Source organism: Sapajus apella, unplaced genomic scaffold (assembly GCF_009761245.1).
Source record: "Sapajus apella isolate SASKATOON/1434 unplaced genomic scaffold, GSC_monkey_1.0 scaffold17, whole genome shotgun sequence".
Classification (NCBI taxonomy): domain Eukaryota; kingdom Metazoa; phylum Chordata; class Mammalia; order Primates; family Cebidae; genus Sapajus; species Sapajus apella.
The window spans coordinates 61,294-85,115 of NW_022436957.1; the positions used below are offsets into that span (position 1 = coordinate 61,294).

The window sequence follows — 23,822 nt, forward strand, 5'->3', positions numbered from 1 at the left end:
AATATGTTTTTAATATATATATTTTATATATTTAAATATATATATTTTATATTGCTTTTATATTTTTATAAAATATAAATATACATACATTATATGTATATTTATATACATATAATATATGCATATATTATATTATATATAAAATATATTTTTAGTATATATATTTTATACATTTAAATATATATAATTTATATATTTAAATATTATATATTTTAATATATTTTTAATATAGATATCTATATAAAATCAGGCAGCCTCCAGAGCATGGACCTACATACTTTTAGGAAGGGATTAGGACAACTTCTATTTTTACATTTAATTTTATTTTAGATTCAGTGGCTACATGTGTAGGTTTGTTACATGGGTATATTGCATAATGATGGGGGATTTGAGCTTCTAGTGTACCCATTACCCAAATACTGAACACTGTGCCCAATAGGGGATTTTTCAACTCTTGCCCCCCTCTAACCCCACCCCTTTTTGGAGTTCCCAGTGTCTATTGTTTTCATCTTTATGTTCACGAGTACCCAATGTTTAGCTCTTACTTATTAGTAAGAACATTCAATATTTGACTTTCTGTTTCTGAGTTAGTTCACTTATGATAACAGCCTCCAGCTGCATCCATGTTGCTGCAAACAATGTGACTTTGTTCTTTTTTAAATCTTTTTTGGAGATGGAGTCTCACTCTGTTTGGAGTGCAGTGGCACAATCTCAGCTCACTGCAACCTCTGTCTCCCGGATTCAAGCGATTCTCCTGCCTCAGCCTCCTGAGTAGCTGGGATTACAGGCATCTGCCACCATGCCCAGCTAACTTTTTATATTTTAGTAGAGACGGGGTTTCACCGTGTTGCCCAGGGAACTCCTGAACTCCTGATCCACCCACTTTGGCCTCCCAAAGTGCTGGGATTACAGGCGTGAGCCACAATGCCTGGCTGATTTTGTTCTTTTTTATGACTGCATAGTACTCCATGTTGTAGATGTATACCACATTTTGTATATCCTATCCACTGTTGATGGACACTTAGGTTGATTCCATATCTTTGCCACTGCGAATAGTGCTGCGATGAACATGGGGTGCAGGTATGTGTTTGTTTGATATACTAATTTTCCTTCCTTTAGAGAAATATCCAGTAGTGGAGTTACTGTTTTAGCTTTTTGAGAAATCTCCATACTGTTTTCCATAGAGGTAGTACGCATTTGTATTCCTACCAGCAGGATATAAATGTTCCTTTTTCTCTGTGTCCATACTAACATTGGTTGTTTTTTGAAATTTTAATAATAGCTACATACTGGTGTGCGATGGTATCTCACTGTGGTTTTAATTTGCATTATTTGATGATTAGTGATGTCGAATATTTTTCATATATTCATTGGCCGCTTGCTTGTCTTCTTTTGAGAAATGTCTGTTCATGTCCTGGGATGAGGGCATTTTCCTGAGAGCAGGTTTTTTTCTACCAAATAGCTGTCCTGCTGATTTCTTATTGCAAGGCTTCTGGCTAAACCCAGAGTGGATATAAATTATTGACAATTGCACCCTTCGTAAATTAGGAAACCAAATTTCAAGTATTTTAGAGGCTACTCTAATGAGCCTCCATGGAAGAAAAATAAACTTGAAAGATGAGCACAGATTTTATTTGTTTGCATGATGAGTTTCATTGCTCATGTGATTAATAAAGATTTCAGGAGCAAGTGGGTTATTCAAGCAACTAAAGGAATTTAATGAACAACAGATACTCAAGGGCATGTGACATCGAAAAGGATTAGCAGTTTATGATGCTATTTTTGTTTCAGTGACACAGAAGATAAATGACAAGGGTGATTCCTCAGTGATAGGAGTATTTCTTAAGCAAAGTGCCTTAACAATGCAATATTGTTTTTTTAAACTGACATTTCCCCGAGTTAAACTTTAACATACTTTGGTACGTGTGGTTGTACTCCATGCACCACGTTTAATGAATCACAATGAGGCTAGATAGTGGAACAAATTAAACCACACAACAATACTTAGGTTATAAAATCTTAGAGAAACAATGGAGAACAATTGCTCTCACAGTACTATCGCTGTGAAAATAACACTCCTGTACAATTTTTATAATTTTGTTTGCTCCTACATTAACTCATTCATTTAAGAAATGGCCATGAATGGGGACTGGGCTGTATATTGATTTTATTACTGAATAAAACACAGTATCTGCTATAGCAGAATGGAGATGCATCACCTGAATTTAACTTTGTGGAAGGACTTGCTGCTCAGGGTTGACTTCAGCTGCAGAGACCTACATTTTCTGAGGTCCTGCTTTTCCCAGGATAGCTGTATTTGGTGACATGATCCAGGCTATAAGAAACATGCCGATTTGGTTCAACCCAAGGTACTCTAATAACCACACACTTCAGAGTTCAATGTCAGGCCAGAAGAGATGCTATTCGACTTCTCTCTCTGCCCAATCATGCTTTCTTTCACATGAATGATCCTTAGCAAATATGTTGCACACCCAAATCTATCTCAGCATTGACTTTTAGAGAAGCCCACCTGTGAGAGTTGATATCTGCAGATGTCTGAAATAAAGCAACAGGATGGTGCTCAGAAGGTGGATTCTTCACCACCTGGTGGGAAGGAGAATTCCACTGTTATGGTAGGTGGGGCAGAGGTAGTCCTTGGTGCAAAGTGATGGTTCACTTCTGACAAAACACCCACTGGTGGCAACTTTTGATGGTATAACATAGGAAGAGGCTGCACGAGCAGGCCGTCATTCACCCGGTATTTGAGAGGCATGGAGAAAATGGTAGCTACAGTCATAATGCCATTGCATGAATAATATTAAGTACCATGATGTGCTACAGAAAAATAAGGAACAGCTGAGAGACTAATGGTCAATTAGAAGCCACCTATGAAACAAGAGATGCTCTTTGGTGGCAAACAAAGTTCTCCTTTTCACTAGAAGGAGGCAGAAAAGCCAAGACCACCTCAAGGATCCAACAGTAAAACTGGCTGAACTTCAAAGAAATTTAAATGCCCCAATCAAAGCCCATCTCTAAGACCAAGGTCAGAACATTGGTTGTGAAGACTTGGGACCCTGGCACATGAAATAGAGACATTTGGGTGAATTACCCCAATGCTTTTGCCTGCCCAAACTTGCCTGAAATTTCTCAGCCTGCATAAGGAGCCAATTTCATCAGTAAGAACTGATGTCCCTCTGTGATAGAAGACAAGGTGGAGGTTGCTTCCCCACAAGGCAACAGGTGCCCCCTCAGGCTGTGTCTCTGGCTCTCCTTTTGATCTTTAGGCCACGCATCATGAAGATCCGAGGACCACATGCAGCCTTCATCATGAATGTGGTCCTCTAGTTTTTGGAATAACTAGAGTTTAGTCTTCTCATGCCAGCTGGAGTGGTGCTGAGTCTGATAGGGGAGGGGAGGGTCTACCTAGAAGGAGCTGTATCACCAAGTCAGTGTGTGATATCCAACAAGAGACATATACACCAGAGAGTGGATCTCTCCAGGGCTTGATTCTTAGGCTGAAACATAGCCTTAAGGAAGAGGTTGTTGATATCAGAGTGTTCTGAGATCAGAATTTAACACCCTGGACAGTGCCCAAGTAGATGGTGTGACCTTCCACTAGAATGGTCATTAGATGGATGGAAAAAACTATGGTCTACACTGAGTGAAGCAGAAATGTCAGTATTGCTGTGGCAGATGGTAGCAGATGGGAACAAAATCTCAGAGAAGTGAATGTGCTGGAAGGGAAGAGCTACCTGATGTTTCTGTTCCACAGCAAGGAAAACAAAATGCATCATGGCAAGGATGCATGAAGTTCATGACAAAGAGCTACTGAGAGGACCCTGACATCACTCAACGGTTCAGAGGTGGTGTTCTCTTGGACCAGGGCTCAGAGGAGGAAAGGCAGTAATAACACTTGGCTTGCTGAAAACAAAGTAGATGATAGGACGTAAAATCATAGAGATCCTGTGGACATTTTTATCTGCCTGTAGTGAGTCGGTCACACATATCTCAATGACCAGCAATGTCATAGTGTCAGTTGAAGGTTGCTATGAAACAAGAGGCTCTTTGGTGGCAAGCAAATAAGTTCTTCTTTTCACTAGGAGAAGGCAGAAAAACCAAGACCACCTCAAGGATCCAATAGTAAAACTGGCTGAACTTCAAAGAAAGTTAAATGCCCCAATCAAAGCCCATCTCTAAGACCAAGGTCAGGACATTGGTTTTGAAGACTTGGGACCCTGACACATGGAATAGAGACATTTGGGTGAATTGCCTGCCCAGACTTGCCTAAAATTTCTGGGTCTGCACAAGGAACCAATTTCACCAGTAAGAGCTGATGTACCTCTGTGATAGAAGACAAGGTAGAGGTTGCTTCCCCACAAGGCAACAGGTGCCCCCTCAGTGTGTGTCCCTGCCTCTCCTTTTGATCTTCAGGCCACACATCATGAAGATCACAGGCATGTACATGTGTATGGAGCAAACTGTGTGGACATCTAACAGAGGAAGTTTTCTGCCTGTGCCAGTAAAACGAATTATGATAGAAAACAATGAGGCTGAGAACAGGCACTCTTTTCCATGGTAGCTACAGGCCCTTCTTTGTTTCCAGGACTGAGCTTGTTTTCAGGACTGGAACCTAATAGTTGAAGAGATACTGGGGTCCTTGGGAAGACACCCTACAATTAAAAAGACAAAAGAAATCGGACCATCAGAAAATCACGTCAAATTATTATATTGATGACAGCAGATTGATCAGGCAGGATGTGCAAGAGATGGTCAGTATACTGGGAACTTTGGTAAAATATATTTCATGGAGTGTGTAAGGATTCAGGGGTCTGCCATTTCAGGAAAATATTTTAGGGTTTCAGGCGTCCTATCTGAGGTAGAAAACAAATTGTGGCTTCTTGAATATCTCACCATGTAAAAGGCAGCACAAAACCTGATGGCCCTTTTTGGGTTTTGGAAATAACACAGAAACAGGTGCTGTAATCTTATGCCTTGGCCCATGTGCTGGGTGACAAAGAAGGTGTCCAGTTTGTAGGGACTCACAGCAGAAAAGAGCTCTGAAATTGTCCAGTCTTTGATGAAAAAACCCTCCTGCTTAGCTAAAATAATCTGGCAAGCCCTATGGTGTTGGAGGTGTCAGTGGAGGGAAAGGATGCTATGTAGAGTCTATGGCAAGCCATGTTGAGAGAGTCACAATACAGGTGTCTAGGGTTGTTGAGCAAGGCCTCACCATTCGCAGGAGAGGTATGCATTATTTGAATTAGTTTTCTCAAGCTTCCTTAATGGAGGACAGCAGAACGGGTGGCTTAAAGAACACACACTTATTTTCTCATAGTCCTGGAGACCAGAAGTCCAAGACCAAGGTGTCAGCGGGGTTGATTCCTCCTAAGGCTTCTGTCCTTTCTTTGTAAGGCAGACGTCTTCTCCCTGTGTCCTCCCGTGGTCACGTGTGTGTGTCTGTGTCCTAATCCCCTTGTTTTGTAAGAAAACACTACTCACATTGGATTAGGGTACACCCACATGACCTTATTTTACCTTCATCACCTCTTTAAAGGCCCCATCTCCAAATACAGTCACATTCTGAAGTCCTGGGTGTTAGGAAGCTTCAACATATAAATTTGGTGTGTGACACAATTCAGTCCAGCACACAATTTAGGTTTCACCTCCTGATGTGGCAATGCATTCTGGTAGATACTAGGCATTTCACTGGGGAGTGTCAAGTGACCATGAGTTCAGACCACTCAAAAAGAGTTGGGGCCTGTTAGACACACTGATACCCAAAGTCAGATTGATTCAGCAGCAATCCACTTGGAGTTGGAAGTGGTACCACTATGCCATAAGCTGCACGAGAAGGTAACCTAGACCCTCATGTGACTTTCCCCAAATAATGCATAAATGCTTATCCCTTCACTCACAGCAAATGGCTGTTTGGGGTAGGAGTACTCTATGACCAACTGGAAAAGAGAAGAAGCCCAAACTCATTTTTTGGATGCATGATTTTGGTGGGAAGTAAGAATGTGCAATAGCTGCACTACATCCTTACCCAAGAGTGGCTTTAAAAAACCAGTGGAGAAAAAAAGATTCTCCCAGTTGGAAAGCCTTTAGGTAGATCACCTGACCATCCACCTAGTGCAGAGAGAAGTCCTGAGGTTGGAATATATATGGGCTCATGGGTAATTGAGAATAGCCTGTTGACTCATGAAAAGCATGGAAAAAAAGAGATTGAAGGATGCATTGGGAACTTATACTTGACAGAGACCTGGATATCTAGAGTACAGACATGTATGAACATATGGGAATATCACAAAATGTACAGATCTTTGCTCATGCATGAATGTCTACCAATAAGTATCTGCCAGGAGACATTATTCCTGCATCTGAAGTCATACTGGAGCCTTCTGAACTTAAAATTGTCAGATTTTATGGCTCTAAGTTACAAAGTTACTCGAGTAGGTTTCCAGACTTTTTTCCCTTAGTGTTATCTTCATCCTAGTCATTCTTGCTTCTTCACCCATCTTCCTATGTCAAACACACACACACACACATACACACACACACACACACACTCACATACCTTATAGACGTTAAATTAAATGCCCTAACTCTCTACCTTTTAAGCATTCTGCTACCATCCACTCAACAACATTTTGTTCCATGACAGGATGACTCTAATATTAAGGGATGGTAGAGAATCTTGACAGATCATTGTGGAGGTGACCAGAGGTAGCCACATATGCAGAGACAGGGTGAGAGTAGGGCAATGATAAGACTGTGGGGGCATTAGCAATGCTGTAGTCCATGGTATTTGGCAATAAATCTTGGTGTCTGGATTACTGTACTAACCAGATGGCTCTAGAACCGATTTTGGATGTGGCTCAGCTATTTATTGATCTTCATTCCTCTCCCTTTTCATGGCAATATTTTGAGCTATCAATATTTCTCAACTGGGGTGGTTTTTCTCTTGAGGGAACATTTGACACTATCTGAAGACATTTTTGTTTGTCTCAACTGGCTGGGTAGGAAGAAAAACTGTTTTACTTTCCTCATCTGGATAAATATCCTATAATGCATAGAACAGCCTCTTGCAATAAAGAATTGTATAGCCTAAATATCAATAGTGTTGAGGTTCAGAAAACCTGTTCTTTATTATTTAATCTATTCCTTTTAGTTTAAATTAGCTAGAGTTGGTTTTGACTGATTGCTACAATAACCATGATGGATGTAGGTAATTTACACTTGAACATGATTTACATTTAAGGGTGCCATTTAACCCTGAGTGTAAAAGTGTCTTTCTCAAGTGTTTTCCCAAGTTTAAGAAAGGATCCCTAAGTTATGATTTACTTCTCCTGCTGTCCACAATAACACAACAAAACCTGTGAAAGATTCACCTACTTTTTTTCCTTCTATACCTGTCCTACCTTGGAGGATGCATTGGGAGCTTTATCCTTAAAAAGTTGCAGAGCCCGGGTCCATGGACCAGAGAAAATTCTTGCAAAGCATATTCCCATACACAGTATTGATGTTGATTAATTGAACATTTATAATCAGCAGAGACTTCAGCACTGAAAAAACAGCTCATCAATTACTGTAACCAGTCTCCTGGTCATTGGTGAGATAAATTAATGGTCCAGTGAATGATAAGCATGTATTGACATGCATTGTAATTGTTGTTTGTTGTCTTTTTTGGTCAATAGGAGTCATCTGTGCTTGGAAGTTTATCACTGTTCTGATGTTGAAGGACACTATGCCAAGTGACCACACAGAGGGCATGGTGTACTGCCTTGTCTATGTAAGTGCTACCAGGAAGTCCAAGAAGTTAATGCCTTATGGAGCAAAACTTTAACCAATAGAAGAAGCAAGTCAATAGTTTATTGCTGCTTTCTTCTATTCCAAGGATGTGGTTCCAAGGCATGTTGCATGCATCTCAGTGGCGTTTTCCTGCAGACTGGCCAACTAGCAGCACCCAGGGCCATCAATGCATAAACTCTCCTACAGTTTTTTCTCACTCTTCTTGCTCCTTACTCCTATCTCTGGGTTTGGACCCCTAATAATAGATTAGTATATGCACATCCACTGCCTTTAATGCTGCTTTCTGGGAAATAGCAGAGGTATATCCCTGTAATCTTTATCTGGGCACACTCAGTAAATGTCCACCATTTCCCTCAAACCAGAAACAGAGAGCCATAATTATCATTTCTCTTTTCCTCTCACCTCTCAAAATATCTGATTTAGCCTCCAATGTCTGTTGGCTTTGTCTTGATCTCTCTTGACTTCATTCCATTCTTATTGTTTCCACACCCATTGACTTATATCCATGCAAACATTACATTGCCATAATTGCTACTATAGAATCCCAGAGCTGGAACCCAGTTCAATTCTCAGTTGTCATTAGAATGCATTTCTGAGATTGAGAGACACCATCTTCTTATGTCTACTGTGACCAGTCATCTTCAGTTGCTCAAGTCTAAGGTGTTCTGAGGATGTGAGCATTCAGTTCTAAAACTAGAGAGTCCAGGGAAACCAAGATAAGCTGGTCACTTTTTTGGCTAGGAACCCTGCAATGGCTTCTGTGAATGTTAGAGTGAGGGTCAAATTCCTTAGTCTTGCCACCAAAACTTTCAGCTTACTTTCTGACTTCACCTGAAGACATGTTTCCATTACTTATTTTACTTCAAGAATTAAAATTCTTGTGTTTTCTCCAACAGGTCATATTTAACTTTGCCTGGGTCTTCACTACTTTGAATGACTTTTCCCACATTTCATAAAATGATTCCTTCCATGAAAAGTTTTAAGTTGATGGAGAAGTTTAGGGGCTCCCATTATACCTGTTGCACACATATATTTTATCCTTTATACATTTTAGACTAATGTTTGACCTGTGTGTTATCTGCTCCTTTTAGATGGTGAGTTTCTTGAAAGCTGGAACTCAACTTTCTCAGCTACTATGGTTTGAGTGTTTTTGTGTCCTCCAAAATTTATGTTGAAAGTTAATACACAGTGCAATAGTATTAAGAGGCAGGGCCTTTGGAGGTGATGAGGTCATGAAGGCTCTGCCCTTACAAATGGGATTAGTGCCCTTATAAAAGGGCTTGAGGGAGTCTCCTTGGCCCTTTCTGCCCTTCTTACATTTAAGGACACAGTGTTCCTCTCTTCTTGGATGTGAGAATATAGAAAGAAGGCACCATCTTGGAAGCAGAGCGTGAGATCTCATCAGACACTGAATCTGCTTGCACCTGGAGCTTGGACTTCAAAACCCCTAGAACTCTGGGAAACAAATTTCTTTTATTTAAAGATAAGGTATTTTGTCTAAGGTATTTTGTTATAGCAGTTGAAACAGACTGATACTCTAACTTGGAATATTTTACATTATCATGCATGGTATATTTAAAGTATATTGCATGATAATATATGTATATATGTTATAGTATATAATAATATAGTGGGTTTGTGTTCTGTCTTCTGTACAGGAATTTATATAACTCATCTGTATAGAGTTCTTGGCACATAAAAAACCCTCAGTGAGGATTTACAATTGGATTAAATAATGCCACCAGTGCTCAGGAAGTGGCCCAACCATTTCTAGGCATTCTATGAAGAAGAAACTCATGAATAATTGAGAGAATGAAAGAAAGAATGTTTTCTCCTTTTGGAAATTCTCAAACACATTAGTGTGCTCTGAGAAATCAAAATTTGCATCTAATTTACAAAATAAAGAGCAATGTGATTGTTTCTATACGTGTGATTCTCTATTTCATTCTCTTCTTAAGTCCAACCTATCTTGGGTAGACTTCAGGAAACTTGAGATCTGTTTTCTCTCCACTAGGCAAGTCTTTACGCACAGATTGAGATTTATTTGAAGCTACATGAGGGGATTGGAGCCTGAATTATAGTTTACAATATAGTTCTGGTGACAATTTATTTCCTGAGAACTGTCATAGGATGGTCTAAATGTGTGCTTCTAAGGAATAATTACAAAAAGCATAATTCAATATTTACATACATCTCTGCATAGTGATGATGGCATAACTGCATTAAGTAATCATTTTGTCATGTAAATGCCATCACCTTCCCAATATCAACAGCTTATTATGTATCATGCTGATGTAAATAGGGGATCAAAGATTGTAGACTGTGGGTCATTCTGAAACATAGTGACCCTCACCAGTGGTCCAACATGGGCTTCTAGTTGTCAAATTCAGCTCCTGAAACATGAAAAAATGCATGCCATCCTGCTTTTCACATTACCCACCTGCATCTTGTATGAAGGCAAATTCCTTGTGCCTTTTTCTGGTAGTTTGTTAAACCTCTAAATATGGTGTGATATGATTTGGCTCTGTATCCCACCCCAAATCTCATGTCAAATTGTAATCCCCAATGTTGGAGGAAGGGCCTGGAGGTCTAGTGGTAGGTGATGAGATCATGAAGGTGGATTTCCTCCTTGCTGTTCTCATGATAGTGGGTGAGTTCTCATGACATCTTGTTGTTTAAAATTGTGTGGCACCTCCTCCTTTTCTTTTTCCTTCTTTTCTAGCCATGAAAGATGTGCCTGTGTCCCCTTCATCTTCCATCATGATTGTAGATTCCTGAGGCCCTCTCAGCCATGCTTCCTGTAGAGTCTGTGGAACCATAAGTCAATTAAACCTTTTTTGTTTTTAAATAAATTGCCCAGTCCAAGGTATTTTTTAATAGTAATGCGAGAATGGACTAATATATGGTGGGAGGGCACATACTTTCAGACCTCAGGAAAAGGACTCAGATAAAATCTGTGGCAATCACTAATGTTCCTTGCAAGACTGATTCAGACATTATCTCACATAACATACATGACAGGAGAGAGAGAGGTGAAAAAATGAGTTTTGTGCATTCAATTGGACTCCTCCAACTTCATTAATTATATGTATTATGTGGATATAATGATTCATTCTTATTTTCCAATGAAGCAACGGGGAGGCATATTTGCTCCATCCATCACCCTTCCTAGTCTCCATTAGGTCCTTTTTTTAGAGAAGAATTTGTCTTAAACTTTTACTTGCCATCATCTATACCATTCACTCTTTTATTGACGGCCACGGAGACCATTAGGCACAAATGACATCTATCGGGAAGTTGTCATCCACATTTGGCTGTTTTTCTGCCTCACTTATTTTTTAAGGCACTTTTCAGTAGATTAATGGATCTAAACCCTCATTTCAATTATTTTTATTATGCCTGGCTACTGCTTGCTCCCATTAAAAATGAGAGCGTACAGTTCATTTAAGGATTCAATATTCCCGTTAAACAGTAATTCACACTGCTTTCTCTATTACCACTCCACCAACTCATGGGATTTTTTTTTGATTTATAGACGTACTTGCTGTTGGAACTCAGCCTCTGTCTGTTGAACATTGTGTGTATCATGGGAACTTTCCCTTGAAATGCTTAATAATTACTAATGAAGTTTTCTCCAGTTTGTTTAGCTGCATCCACTGTGATTATCAGAGTGAACTCAAGGCAAAACGAGAAATTTTAATGCATTTCTATGGGAGTAAGTAATTTTTTGCTTGCAGTGGTACCAACAGCAGCCAATCCCTACCAATAGAATTGGCACAGTCAACTGCTGACATAGGTTTCATGAATTTGGACTTTCAATTCAGATCTATTTTCCTGGAATATTTGATGACATTTTTGCTCTTTTTACTTAAGGAGTAATTTCTGAGCAAAGGTAGTATCATTTGCAAAATATTTATTGAGGTATATAAGTGACAGTCACATCAAATGTATATCAGTTTTTTATGCTATGTAACTAATGACCACAGGCACAGCTGCTGAAAACATTCATTTATTAGCTCATGATTTTGCAGGTCAGAACACCAGCATGGTGTGGATGGATTGTCTGCTCATGGTCTCACAAAGCTGAAATCAAGGTGTTGACTAGGCTGAATTTTACCCAGAAGCTTTGGGGAAATACACACCTCCAAGCTCAATCTTGTTATCGGAAAATCTCAGTTCCTTGTGGTTGTAGGACTGGGGTCCCTGTGTTTTTGCCGTCTGGCTGTCCATAGTCTTTTAAAGATAGTCTCCTCAATCCCTAAGCCAATAACAACACATTAAATCCTGGTCATACTTCACATCTCCAACGTCCTATTTTGCTGTTAGCCAGAGAAAATTGCTTTCAAATGCTTATGGCTCAACTGCATAGTGTCTCTATCTTTAAATTAATTGATTTGGGACTTTAATTACATCTGCAAAATACCTTCACTGCAACACCTACATTAGTGTTTGATTGGAGGATGTGTGTGTATGCAGGAATCTTAGGAGTCATTTTTTTAAAATTGTATTTTAGGTTTTGGGGTACATGTGAAGAACATACAAGATTGTTGCATAGGTACACACATGGAAGTGTGATTTGCTGCCTTCCTCCCAATCACCTATATCTGGCATTTCTCCCCATGCTATCTCTCCCCAACTCCCCACCCCCTGCTGTCCCTCTGCTATTTCCCCCGACAGACCCAGTGTGTGATGCTCCCCTCCCTGTGTCCATGTGTTCTCATTGTTCAACACCCACCTATGAGTGAGAACATGTGGTGTTTGATTTTCTGTTCTTGTGTCAGTTTGCTGAGAATGATGGTCCTTTTTACCACACTTGGTATTATTTTCTTGGGACTTTGCAGCTTGAATTGCCCAAGAACCTAACAACTTATTTGTTCTCAAGAGTTTATTTCTCTTGTTTCAAAAATATTAGTTGAAAGCAAAATTGGTGAGAATCTGCCACCCCCTGCAGCTGATTGAAAAATCTGATTCTTTGGGATGCACATGGAAAAGTTTATATTTAAAGTAGATAAGACAATACTGGGTTTATATTATATTAAGTCCAAAACTTCAGACAGTCTTCCTGGGGAGGATTGCTGTGTGGTCATAATCTCATTGTACAGTATTTGGGATCATATCTGGAGAATGCAGCTAACATTCAGATTCACTTGGGTCCACACTGCTCACAGTCAGCACTCAGGGTCCTTGTTGGGAGACTTTGTAGAGTTCAGATTAGGTAACGGATGTGTGTGCCTCACTGACAGAATTCATTCTTGCTACTATAATGTGTGATTTTTTTTTTTTTTTTGGCTTTGCTAAAGCCATCATCTGGGCACTTACTGGAAGCCTTATAAATGGTCACAGCATCTTGCACAACATTGCTTCTAACCAAGGAACCCATGTTAGATAATGGGTTATTGCAGATGAGAATCACTGATCTTGTCATGTGATATCCAATACCCAGAAGCAGCTGGCCTTACAGAATAGTGCAATGATCTAATATAGTTCATTTGTACCTCCAGTTAAAGAAATGCTTTCAATATAAAGTGCTGCCTGTAAGATTAAGAATATTCTGTGAACCAGCTCAATAAATGAGGCAGTTCTTCTTTTAGCCAGAATACATGAGTCAGGGAACTAAGTAATAGAATTGAAGCTGGAACATTTCACAGATACCCGATGACCTTCTTCTACAATTTTTGCTTCATGTCTTCATTGTATAGAAAACTAAATACCCTATAAAGGAATTCTAGCACCAAGAGATTAATAGTCTTGCTGTATTTGGAGCTTAGGCTAGCAGCTGGTCATTGCAACTCAGGAGGTCGTTGGGTAGACAGGCACACAACAGAATTTTGCTTTTAGCCAGTATGCCCAACACATATGTTCATTCATGACTAACAGCCCCACCTATCTCTTTTCTAGCTGCTACTGTGGTGAGCATTGCATGTGCTCTGGCTGAAATGTGGGGTTCTTGGAAATGGAATCAGCTCAGTCCATACAATGCCTGCCCACTCCTGGACTTTTATTTATCAAACTCTTATTAAACAAGAAAAACATGCCCCAGGGTGATACCTTTCTGCTCCTCTCCACATCAAAGATGTTGATTCAATTTTACAAAACATTTCTGTGACCACGAGGAATTGTTTATGTAGGCAACATAGGTATCTTTTCTCTGTTAATAAATATTGAATTGATATATTTTATTTTAAAGAATTAATAATATATTATAATGCTGTAATTTATTTTCATTTTATTTATAATGATTCTATTTATAAATGATGCCAATCTTTTCAAAATAACCGATGGCCAACAGATGTCCTCTGTTTTCTTTCACCCATTCTAAGACAGTAATTTTGTACCTGATCTCATTTGGATCTCAAACTATGCTTAAAGAGGCTTATTTTTATGCTATAAGAAAAGAAACAGATTTAGATGCATAAAAGGGCTCCACTGCCAATTGCTATGACATATTGTAATATATAGCTACCATTTCAAACACAGTAATTATACATCAGGAACTTGCCCCATGCACGGAATCCTGAGTTATTAATGCAGTTACAGTCTCTAACAGAAATGAAATTATTCTCATTTTACAAACGAAGAAATAGCACCTCAGAGAGAGCTGAGCCCCTAAAAGTAAACCCTAACCAGAATGATACTGAAATATAGTAACAAAAAAGAGAAATTACCCTTCTCCAATGGGTATGTCAATTCTATTTCAGGGTTTCTTAACCTTGGCATGGTTGTTATTTTGGTCTAGGCCAAGTTTATCCAACCCTCTTTGTTTGGTTGTTGTTCTGTTCTGTTTTGTTTTAGGCTTTTAGCAGCCTAAAGCCATGGATTTTAGTTTCTGTCTCTAGTGATAAGTGGAAAAGAGAGATGAGGAAGGGGCTTTACTGGCTTAGCCAGAAACAGAAACTAAAAACCCATGACCATATTCCCTCCCTTGGACACCCCTGGACTCTAGACTCTAGACCGTTCTCTGCTGTGGGGGCTCTGGAGTGCCCCACAGGTTGAGAGTACATGGTAGGAGGTTGAGCAGTGCCCCTGGCCTCATACCTGTAGGTGTCAGTTCCAACTCCTCAATTGTAACAACCAGACATGTCTTCAGATATTGCCAAATGTCTCACAGTGGGTAGAACTATCCCTTTTGAGGGCCACTTCTCTGTATAAAAATCACAAAACTTGGAATTTATCTAAAATATGTCATTGGCAATATCCATTGCCTTCATTCCATAATAATGTACACTAAAAATGCTAGATCAATATGGCAACCAAGCCAAAGAATATGAGTCTTCCATAACATTCAAACAAAGATCAGGCACCAGAAAAACATCTCTTCTGATGACACTCATAGCTGTCTTTAGAGTGCAAAAAAAATCTCAAATTTTGTCACGTCCTCTAGGACTAGTAGAGCTCAAACCTTGAAAATAAATGATCTATTTCTTAAAAGCTGCTGTTTTCTGACTCCTAAAGTTGTCCAGGAAAGTGGCCTCAGTACCACAAATCTATGAAATCCTGAAATATTTTGTAGAAGCCCTCTTATTATAATTTCACCAAGAAACCACTTTCTCTCATTCAAAACTACCAGAAATATACAATACCCAGTATTCAAATTAGTTTTTGAAAACTCATGCTAGACAAAATTCTAAAGAAAGATACTTAGATTAAATGGTGCTTGAGTGCCATGTCAATCTGGTGTTTTCAGAGTACACTGTCTTGGAGTGAGGGGGTAGGCACTGCAAAGGGAATTCAATAAATTAAATATTTAAAAATATGAAAAAGTGGTAAATATGCCTTTTAAACCATAGGCATCATTTACCAGCCAGGCAGTGCTCTTTATTCTACTGGCAAGTTTTAAGCTTTACTTTAGCATTCATTGTTTTGTCTACTCAACTCAATGATAAGCTTGTTGAGGGTAGAAAGCCCACAGGTTAAACCTATGTTATTTTCTATTAATCAGGATTCCCCAGAGAAACAGAATCAAAATGTTGGCAGGATACACAGATAGACAGGTAGATAGATAGATAGATAAAATAACTAGTTAGCTAGATGATACATAGATGATAGATGGATAGATACATAGATGATAGATAGATGATACATATAGAGAGAGGAAGAGAGAGAAAGAGAGAGAGAGCGAGAGAGAGAGTGAGAGAGAGAGAGGGGAAGAGAGAGAGAGAGAGAGAGAGAGAGAGAGAGAGAGAGAATGGAGATTTATTATAGGAATTAGCTGAGAAGTCCCATGACCTGCCACCTGCAAGCTGGAGACCCAGGAAACTGATGGTGTACTTCAGTCTGTGTCTAAAGGCCTTAGAAGCAGGCATGGCTGCTGGTATAAAGTCCTGGAATCTGAGAACCTGACAACCAAGAGCTCCAAGTCCAAGGGCAAGAGAAGATGGATGTCCCAGCTCAAGAAGAGTGAATTTGTCTTGCTTCTCCTTTTTTTTCCCATTCAATTGCTCAATGAATTGAATTATACCCATAGGTGAGGGTATCTTCTTTCTTCAGTCTACTGATTTGACTTCTAATCTCTCCTGGAACACTCAGAGAAACACCTAGAAATAGTGTTTACCAGCTATCTGGGCTCTCTGAGCCCATTCAAGTTGACATATGTAATTATCCATCACATCCACACTGGGTAGGACACACACATGGAGGAAATGCCTGTCTGTGGCTTCTAACAGAACATGACAGCATCATTGGAACATATTGCAATGATGGTTACTCCTTGATATTCCTGCATTGTTAAGAGTTTTTTAGTATCTCTTAGGGATACCTTCAATTCTGTCTTCCTTGAGCAGATGTTTATCTTTATTCCTTATCCATAGATCACATCATCTAAGATCAGGAAAATTCTCTTTCTTGCTGAATATAGCCACACAGTTAAAATGAAATGCTGCAGGTTTTTACAAACAAGCCATTTGTAATGGAAATATTCCCATAGCATCAATTAATATGCAGAGATCATTGTAATTAATAATCCATTATCGTGAAACTGTGTGGCCCAGCTAGAGGTTTGGAATGGAACCAGAGCAGTGATTTATTCTGAATGTAATATTTTGATGGCACCTACCTGTTTGTTTATAAATTACACTCCCATCAGGATTGCAAATATTCTGCTACCCATGAAGTTCTCTGGAGAACAACTTTTCAGGAGGTTTTGTTAATCTTATTTTTGCTTCTTGAAATATTTTTTTCCAGGTTGAATGATGGAGGGTATCATATTTTACCACTGTGCTCTACCAGACTTAGATTTTTCAAGAGCAATACAAAGAGAGGAAATTATTATATCATGCTGATGTTGGCCCTAATTCATTTAGGTATCCATCAACAAAACATTTTTGAGTTGTGGTGGTAAATTTTACCACGATCAGAGATAATTAATGGGAAATCTACGAAAAATGGCTAATAACAAGCATAGACAACAGATGACATTTCTTTTCTTATTTTGCCCTCCCCTTCCTCCCTCCAGGATTGTGGCATTGCACTCCAGCTTGGGCAACAGAGTGAGACTCTGCCTCAAAATCAAAAACAAAAGAAAAATACGCCCATGGGCAGGAGGATAAGTTCTATAATACTGTAGAGGTACCCACTGATGGGTATGGAGTCACTACAATGACCTTCCCATAGATTGAGATTTTTGTCCTTGCAGAATGTAAAATAATCAGCAAGACTTCCAATCAGACAGGCACTGACAATTCATTCTCCAACCAACCTCAACAGGTAGATTTAGGGTAACATAGCAGATAATCCAGGATAGTTGAATTGTATGATCCCTACTCATCTTGCTAGCCTCTTCAAAGGCTTGAGGGGACAACTAGATTTTTCTATCCATGTGCCTTATGTCTCCAGAAATGCCAGTGTCACCACTTTGGGTCAATCATCAATCTTGTTTATATCTTTTGGATACTTTTTTTTTTAAATTGGAGATTTGTCTTTTTAAGATGGATTTCTTATTAGTACTATTGTTTATAGAATATAAACAGCAATCTATTGTCAGACCGATGCATTGCAGATATCTTTTCCTAGCCTGTTGTTTAGCATTCTACTTTTTACAAAGTTATTTATATATATATATTTGCTTAATCAATATTTTAATTTATGGTTTGTACTCTGATTTTCCTGATTAGAGATTCATATATGCCATGTGTATAGAATTACATTTGCTATTCATTTTCTTTCACATTTTGACGAGTGGCTTTCTCTAGCTTTACCTCTTGATTTGAGTATTTACCGTATTTGTTTTCATTTTTGAGACATCCACTTTGGCCTATGTAGTTATTTCTAGGAATTGCAATAGCTGTATCTGCCATGTTTTGGGAAGTAGAATTTTTTTATGTTTCCTTATAACTTCCCTTGTGATTTCACTGTATCACATAGCTTATTAAGAAATGCAATGTTTTTTAGCTTCCGAACATGTCATATGTTTTGTTTTGTTTCATTTTTTTCCATTTTTGATTCCTAATATAAGTACATTATTGTCAGAGAACATGATCTATCTAAGTGCATTTCAGACTTCAATGTATTTGTGAAACTCTCAGGGATTGGGTTAAAAACACAGATTCTGACTCAGTCATTCTAAGATGGGAGCTATGATTTTGAATTTTAGAAAATTCTGGCCCTCATGTCTGTAGTCCCAGCACTTTGGGAGGCTGAGGCAGGTGGATGCCTTAAGCCAAGGAGTTTGAGTCCAGCCTGGGTAATATGGCACATTTGTAAAAAAAAATACGAAAATTAACTGGGCATAGTGGTAAACACCTGTAGTCTCAGCTACTGTAGAGGCTGAGACAGGAGGATTGCTTGAGCCCAGGAGGTCAAGTCTGCAGTGAGCAAAGATTGTGCCACTGCACTTCAGCCTGGGTGACAAAGTGAGATCCTCTATCAGAAGAAGAAGAGGAAGAAGAAGGAGAAGGAGAAGGAGACAAAGAAGGAAAAGAAAAAGAAGAGAAGAAGGAAGAGGAGGAGGAAGGAGAAAAAGAGAAAAGGAGGAAGAAGAAAAGAAGAAGAGGAAGAGGAGGAAGAAAAAAAGAAAAAAGAGAAAAGGAGAAGAAGAGAGGAAGAGGAATAGGAAGAGGAAGAAGAAGAAGAGGAAGAAGAAGAAGAAGGAGAAGAAGAAGACATGAAGCCTGTTGTAATACTTCAAGTAGCCAGGATACATATATTAATATTTCCTTTGGAACCAAACATATGTTCAACTTTGAAACTGGGCCAGGTGATTTAGGAAATTATATGTAATACACTCCCCATTTCTTAGATCTAGGGCTTTTAACATCTCGGAAAATCGTCAGATTTCTGCCATGAGGAACTGAGTGGATGAAGGCTGACATTTATGAAACTGGAGAGGATAGAAGTGAAGAAAATACAAGCTTTTGGCCAGGTGCGGTGGCTCACGCCAGTAATCCCAGCTCTTTGGGAGGCCAAGGCGGGCAAATCACTTTAGATCAGGAGTTCGAAAACAGTCTGGCCAACATGATGAAACTCTGTCTCTACTAAAAATACAAAAATTAGGTGGGCGTGGTGGCAGGCGCCTATAATCCCAGCTACTTGGGAGGCTGAGGCAGGAGAATCGCTTGAACCCAGCAGGCAGAGGTTGCAGTGAGCTGAGATCATGCCATTGCACTCCAACGTGGGCAACAAGAGTGAAACTCCTTAAAAAAAAGAAAATACAAGCTTATGCGGGCTATGGAGTGGTGCAAGGATAGCCATGTGCCAAGTTCAAGTGTGCAGATGTACAGCTAAGAGACATCAGAACTGCATGCAGGTGTGGGTGGAGAACAGATATAAACATATACAAGATAATTATGTAATCATTTAGGGACAACGTTTAGATGGAACCAAGCCATGGGAAGCACTAGCAATTAAAAGTAAAGAAACGGGGTTGCTAAGAAAAAGACTTGGACAGAGTCTAACAGAGGTGTTAGACGAGGAGGCACATTTTACACTCAGTAGGCTGAGAGCTCAGAATGCTTCCAGGAGGAGGGAGACGTCATCTGAGTCCAATATTGTGGCAAAGCTCAAGCCAGATCAGCACAGATAGTTGGCTTTGATAGAATGGAGGTTATTGCTGACATTGACAAGGCCAACTTCATTAGAGAGGCATCCTTGAATGTAAGATGGAACAAAGTTCAAGATCAAGGTAAGGTAGGTTGCAGGTAAGATCAATGGCAAGGTAAGGGAGGAAAACCAGTTCCTGTGGACAGTTCATCTCTGTTAGTCAGTTCGGGCTACTATGACAAAACACCAAGGATGACTTATAAACAACAGATATTTGTTACTCATGGATCTAGAGGCTGGAAGTCCAAGATCAAGGTATGGCAGGTCCAGTGTCTGGTGTGGACCCCTTCCTGGTTAATAGAGAGCACCTTCTTGCTGCTTCCTTACATGGTGGAAGAGGTGAGGGAGCTCTCTGAGGTCCCTTTCATAAGAGAAGTAATCTCACTGATGAGGCTCCACCGTCATGACCCCATCACCTCCCAAAAGCCCACCTCCTAAGATCATCACCTTGAGGGTTAGCTTTCAACATATGAGTTTTGGGGAGACATAAACATTCAGACCATAGCACCATATGAAATGCTTTATGAAAAGATAAAGAAATGGGACAGTTTCTGGGTGAAATGTGGCATCTAAACTTCCAGTGTGGTGGTTTTGAGGCTGCTTTGAGTTGAGAGACACATGTGTAAACTTACGGAATGACCCGTCAGAGATACCATGGGAATCAGGGGAGAGGACTTACTTGGGGACCCTCAATAAGGCAGGTGTTGGTGGGATGCAGACCACAGAAACAGGGGCTTCTCTTGGAGTAGAGCCCGGATGCTTCTTCCAGGTTGGGAGGTAAAGAGGAAGGTAGCAACGTGGTTTCCAGTTTTGGGGACACAGCTTTATTTTCTCATTTAATATGTAGCAAGGTCATAAGCTGAAATTGAAGGAATCTTTGGGTTAGAGGATGAGAGAGGTTGTGAAGGGGCAAAAATAGAAAAAGAAATTTACTGGATATGTGAATTTGCTAGAGGTTCTGTAGCAAAGCCCCACAGATTGGGTGGCTTAATCAACAGACATTTATTCTCTCTTTATCTTGGAGGCTAGAAGTCTGAGATCAAGGTATCAGAAGGGTTGGTTCCTTCTGGGTAGGAGAATCTACTCCATCTACTCTACATCTCTGTTCTCTCTCCAGGTAGTTCTTGGAAATCCTTGGTGGTCTTTGACTTGTAGATATGAAACCATCCCTATAAACTATAAAACTAGCCAGGGAAGAAAGGAGGGGGAGAAACAAAAATAAACTAAGCTTGTAGCATGCTGTCTTATAAGTAGAAGCTAAGCATTGGGTACTCATGGACACAAAGAAGAAAATAATAGATGCTAGGGATTACTGTAGGAGGAAGGACTAAGAGGGGCAAGCGTTGATAAACTCCCTATTGGGTGCTATGCTCTCTACCTGGCTGTAATATGCCCTGTAACAAACCTGCACATGTACACCCTGTATCTAAAATAAAAGTTTAATTAAAAAAAAAGAGGAAGAGAAACCAGAGCTCTCCTCTCTCCACCATGAGAGGAGACAGTGAGAAGTCTCCATCTATAAACCAGGAAGCGAGTCCTCACCAGGAACCAAATCTCTCATGCTATGACCTTAAATTTCCAGGCTCCGGAACTGTCAGAAATAAGTGTCCGTTACACATGCACACACATGTTTATTGCAGCACTATTCACTATAGCTAAGACTTGGAACCAATCCAAATGCCCATAAATGATAGACTGGATAAAGAAAATGTGGCACCTTTACACCATGGAATACGATGCAATCATAAAAAGGGATGAGTTCATGTCCTTTGCAGGGACATGGATGAAGCCAGAAACCATCATTCTCAGCAAACTAACACAGGAATAGGAAACCAAACACTGCATGTTCTCACTCATAAGTGGGAGTTGAACAATGAAAACACATGGACATAGAGAGGGAAACATCATACACTAGGACCTGTCAGGGGCTGGGGGACTCAGGGAGGGATAGTATTAGGAGAAATAGCTAATGTAGATGATGGGTTGATGGGTGCAGCAAACCACTATGGCACGTACATACCTATGTAACAAACCTGCACGTTCTGCACATGTATCCCAGAACTTAAAGTATATATATATATATAAAAGAAATAGGTGTCTGTTGTTTAAGTCCCCCAGATTGTGGTAATTTATTATAGAAGCCCAAGTTGACTCACACAGAGATTAGGACCTCAATATATGAATTCTGGGGAACACAATTCAATTGATAACATGGGGAAAGGGTCTTTGAATTTCTGATAAGCACCCATGCAATTGTGGATCATCAATCAACACCTATTATATTGGCTGGATCATTTTATTTTTGCAATGTCTAGCCACTTACCTGCTGATGAATAAAATGTGAGAGTTAATATTTGGGTTTGAAGTATGTGCACAGAAGAATCAGAAAAGCCAGTGGGTTGAGATGGCAGGCAAGGTATTGACTGAAATGTAAATCATGGAATTTAACCTGTGAAACATGGAAATACATATAGATGGGAGTATGAATAATGGGGAGGAGGTCAGTTGGAGACAAAATAAGTGTAAGTGTGTTGTGGGTTGAATTGCGTGCCTGAAAATGATATGTCTGAGTCCTAACCCCACAGTACTTAAGAACGTGACCTTATTTGGAAATTGTATGTTTGTAAATGTCATCAAGTTAAGACGAAGTCATTAGGTTGGCCTTTAATCCAATGTGAATAGGAGAAGAGACCCTGAGAAAGACAGGCTCATAGGGAATATGAAGTAAACATAGGCACACAGAGGAGAAGGTCATGTCATGGCAGAGACAGACTGGAGTAGTGGATCTACACGCCAAAGAACAGCAAGGATCTTTTCTAGAGCCTTCAGAGGGAGAATTGTCCTGCTGACACCTTAACTTTGCACTGACCTCTACAAGTGTGAGAGAACGACTTCTGTTGTCCCAAGCCATTAAATTTGTGGTACTTTGTTATGAGAGTCACAGGAAGTTTAAAGTTTGCAAAATGCTCTTCTAGATTCTTTGAGCCTCACAGCTACTGCCAGGAACATGAGGTAGTGTCTTAGTTCATTTGTGTTGCTCTAAAGGAATGCCTGAGGCTGAGTAAGTAATTTATTTTAAAAAAGAGGTTGATTTGGCTCATATTTCTGCAGGTTGGACAGGAAGCATGGCACTAGCATTTGCATTGGATGAGGGCTTCAGGCTGCATCCACTCATGGTAGAAGAAGAAGAGGAGCTACTATTATGGAATTTGGTACAGAGCCCATTGAGAGGATTTGGTTAACAGATGCATACCTGCCTGCTATAGCTTGAATATTTGACCCTCCAAACCTCATGTTGAAATTGTTCCCCAGTGTTAGAGGTTGGGCTTGGTGGGAGGTGTTTGGGTCATGGGAGTGGATTCCTCAAAAATGGCTTGGTGCCATCCTCGTAATAATGAGTTCTCATTCTGTGAGTTCCTGCAAGAGCTCGTTGTTCCTGCAAGAGCCTGGCATCGGCCTCCTCTCTCTCTTGCTTCCTCTCCCACAGTGTACTCTGCACTTGCTGGCTCCCCACCCCTTCTGCCATGTGTAGACACTTCCAGAAGCAGACACTGGTGCCATGCTTCTTGTACAGACTGCAGAAGTGAGAGCTAAATAAACCTATTTTCTTTATAAATTATGCAGTCTCTTGTATTTCTCTATAGCATGAATGGACTAAGACACTGCCCTAAGTTCCTGGAGATTGTTTTAAGGCTCACAGAAGAATTTGAAAAAACATTTTGGTAACTGTAAAGTATTCCATACATGTGAATAACACTGTTTATTACCACAGGCAACTGGAGGGCTTATAAAATTTTGGGTAACAGATATGAAATTAAAATAAATTAGAATCAATACTAATTTTCTTTAAAATCTGACATGACAAATTTATGTATAAATATTCCATTCATGTGTGTGTATATATATACATATATCTGTATATATATATATTTTTGTGCTAAACTATGCAATTGTACCCACCAACGTTTCTAGATTCAGAA

The 23,822-nt window shown here is 39.7% G+C and overlaps 1 long non-coding RNA gene across 1 annotated transcript in view; it reads left to right on the top strand.

The window, feature by feature from the left end:
• Positions 1 to 9,033, top strand: part of LOC116556521 — a 16,764-nt gene extending 7,731 nt beyond the window's left edge. The window contains exons 2-3 of the long non-coding RNA XR_004271056.1: positions 7,695 to 7,789; positions 8,706 to 9,033. This is a non-coding gene — a long non-coding RNA (uncharacterized LOC116556521). The remainder of the gene's footprint in view (positions 1 to 7,694; positions 7,790 to 8,705) is intronic.
• Positions 9,034 to 23,822: the final 14,789 nt, after the last annotated feature.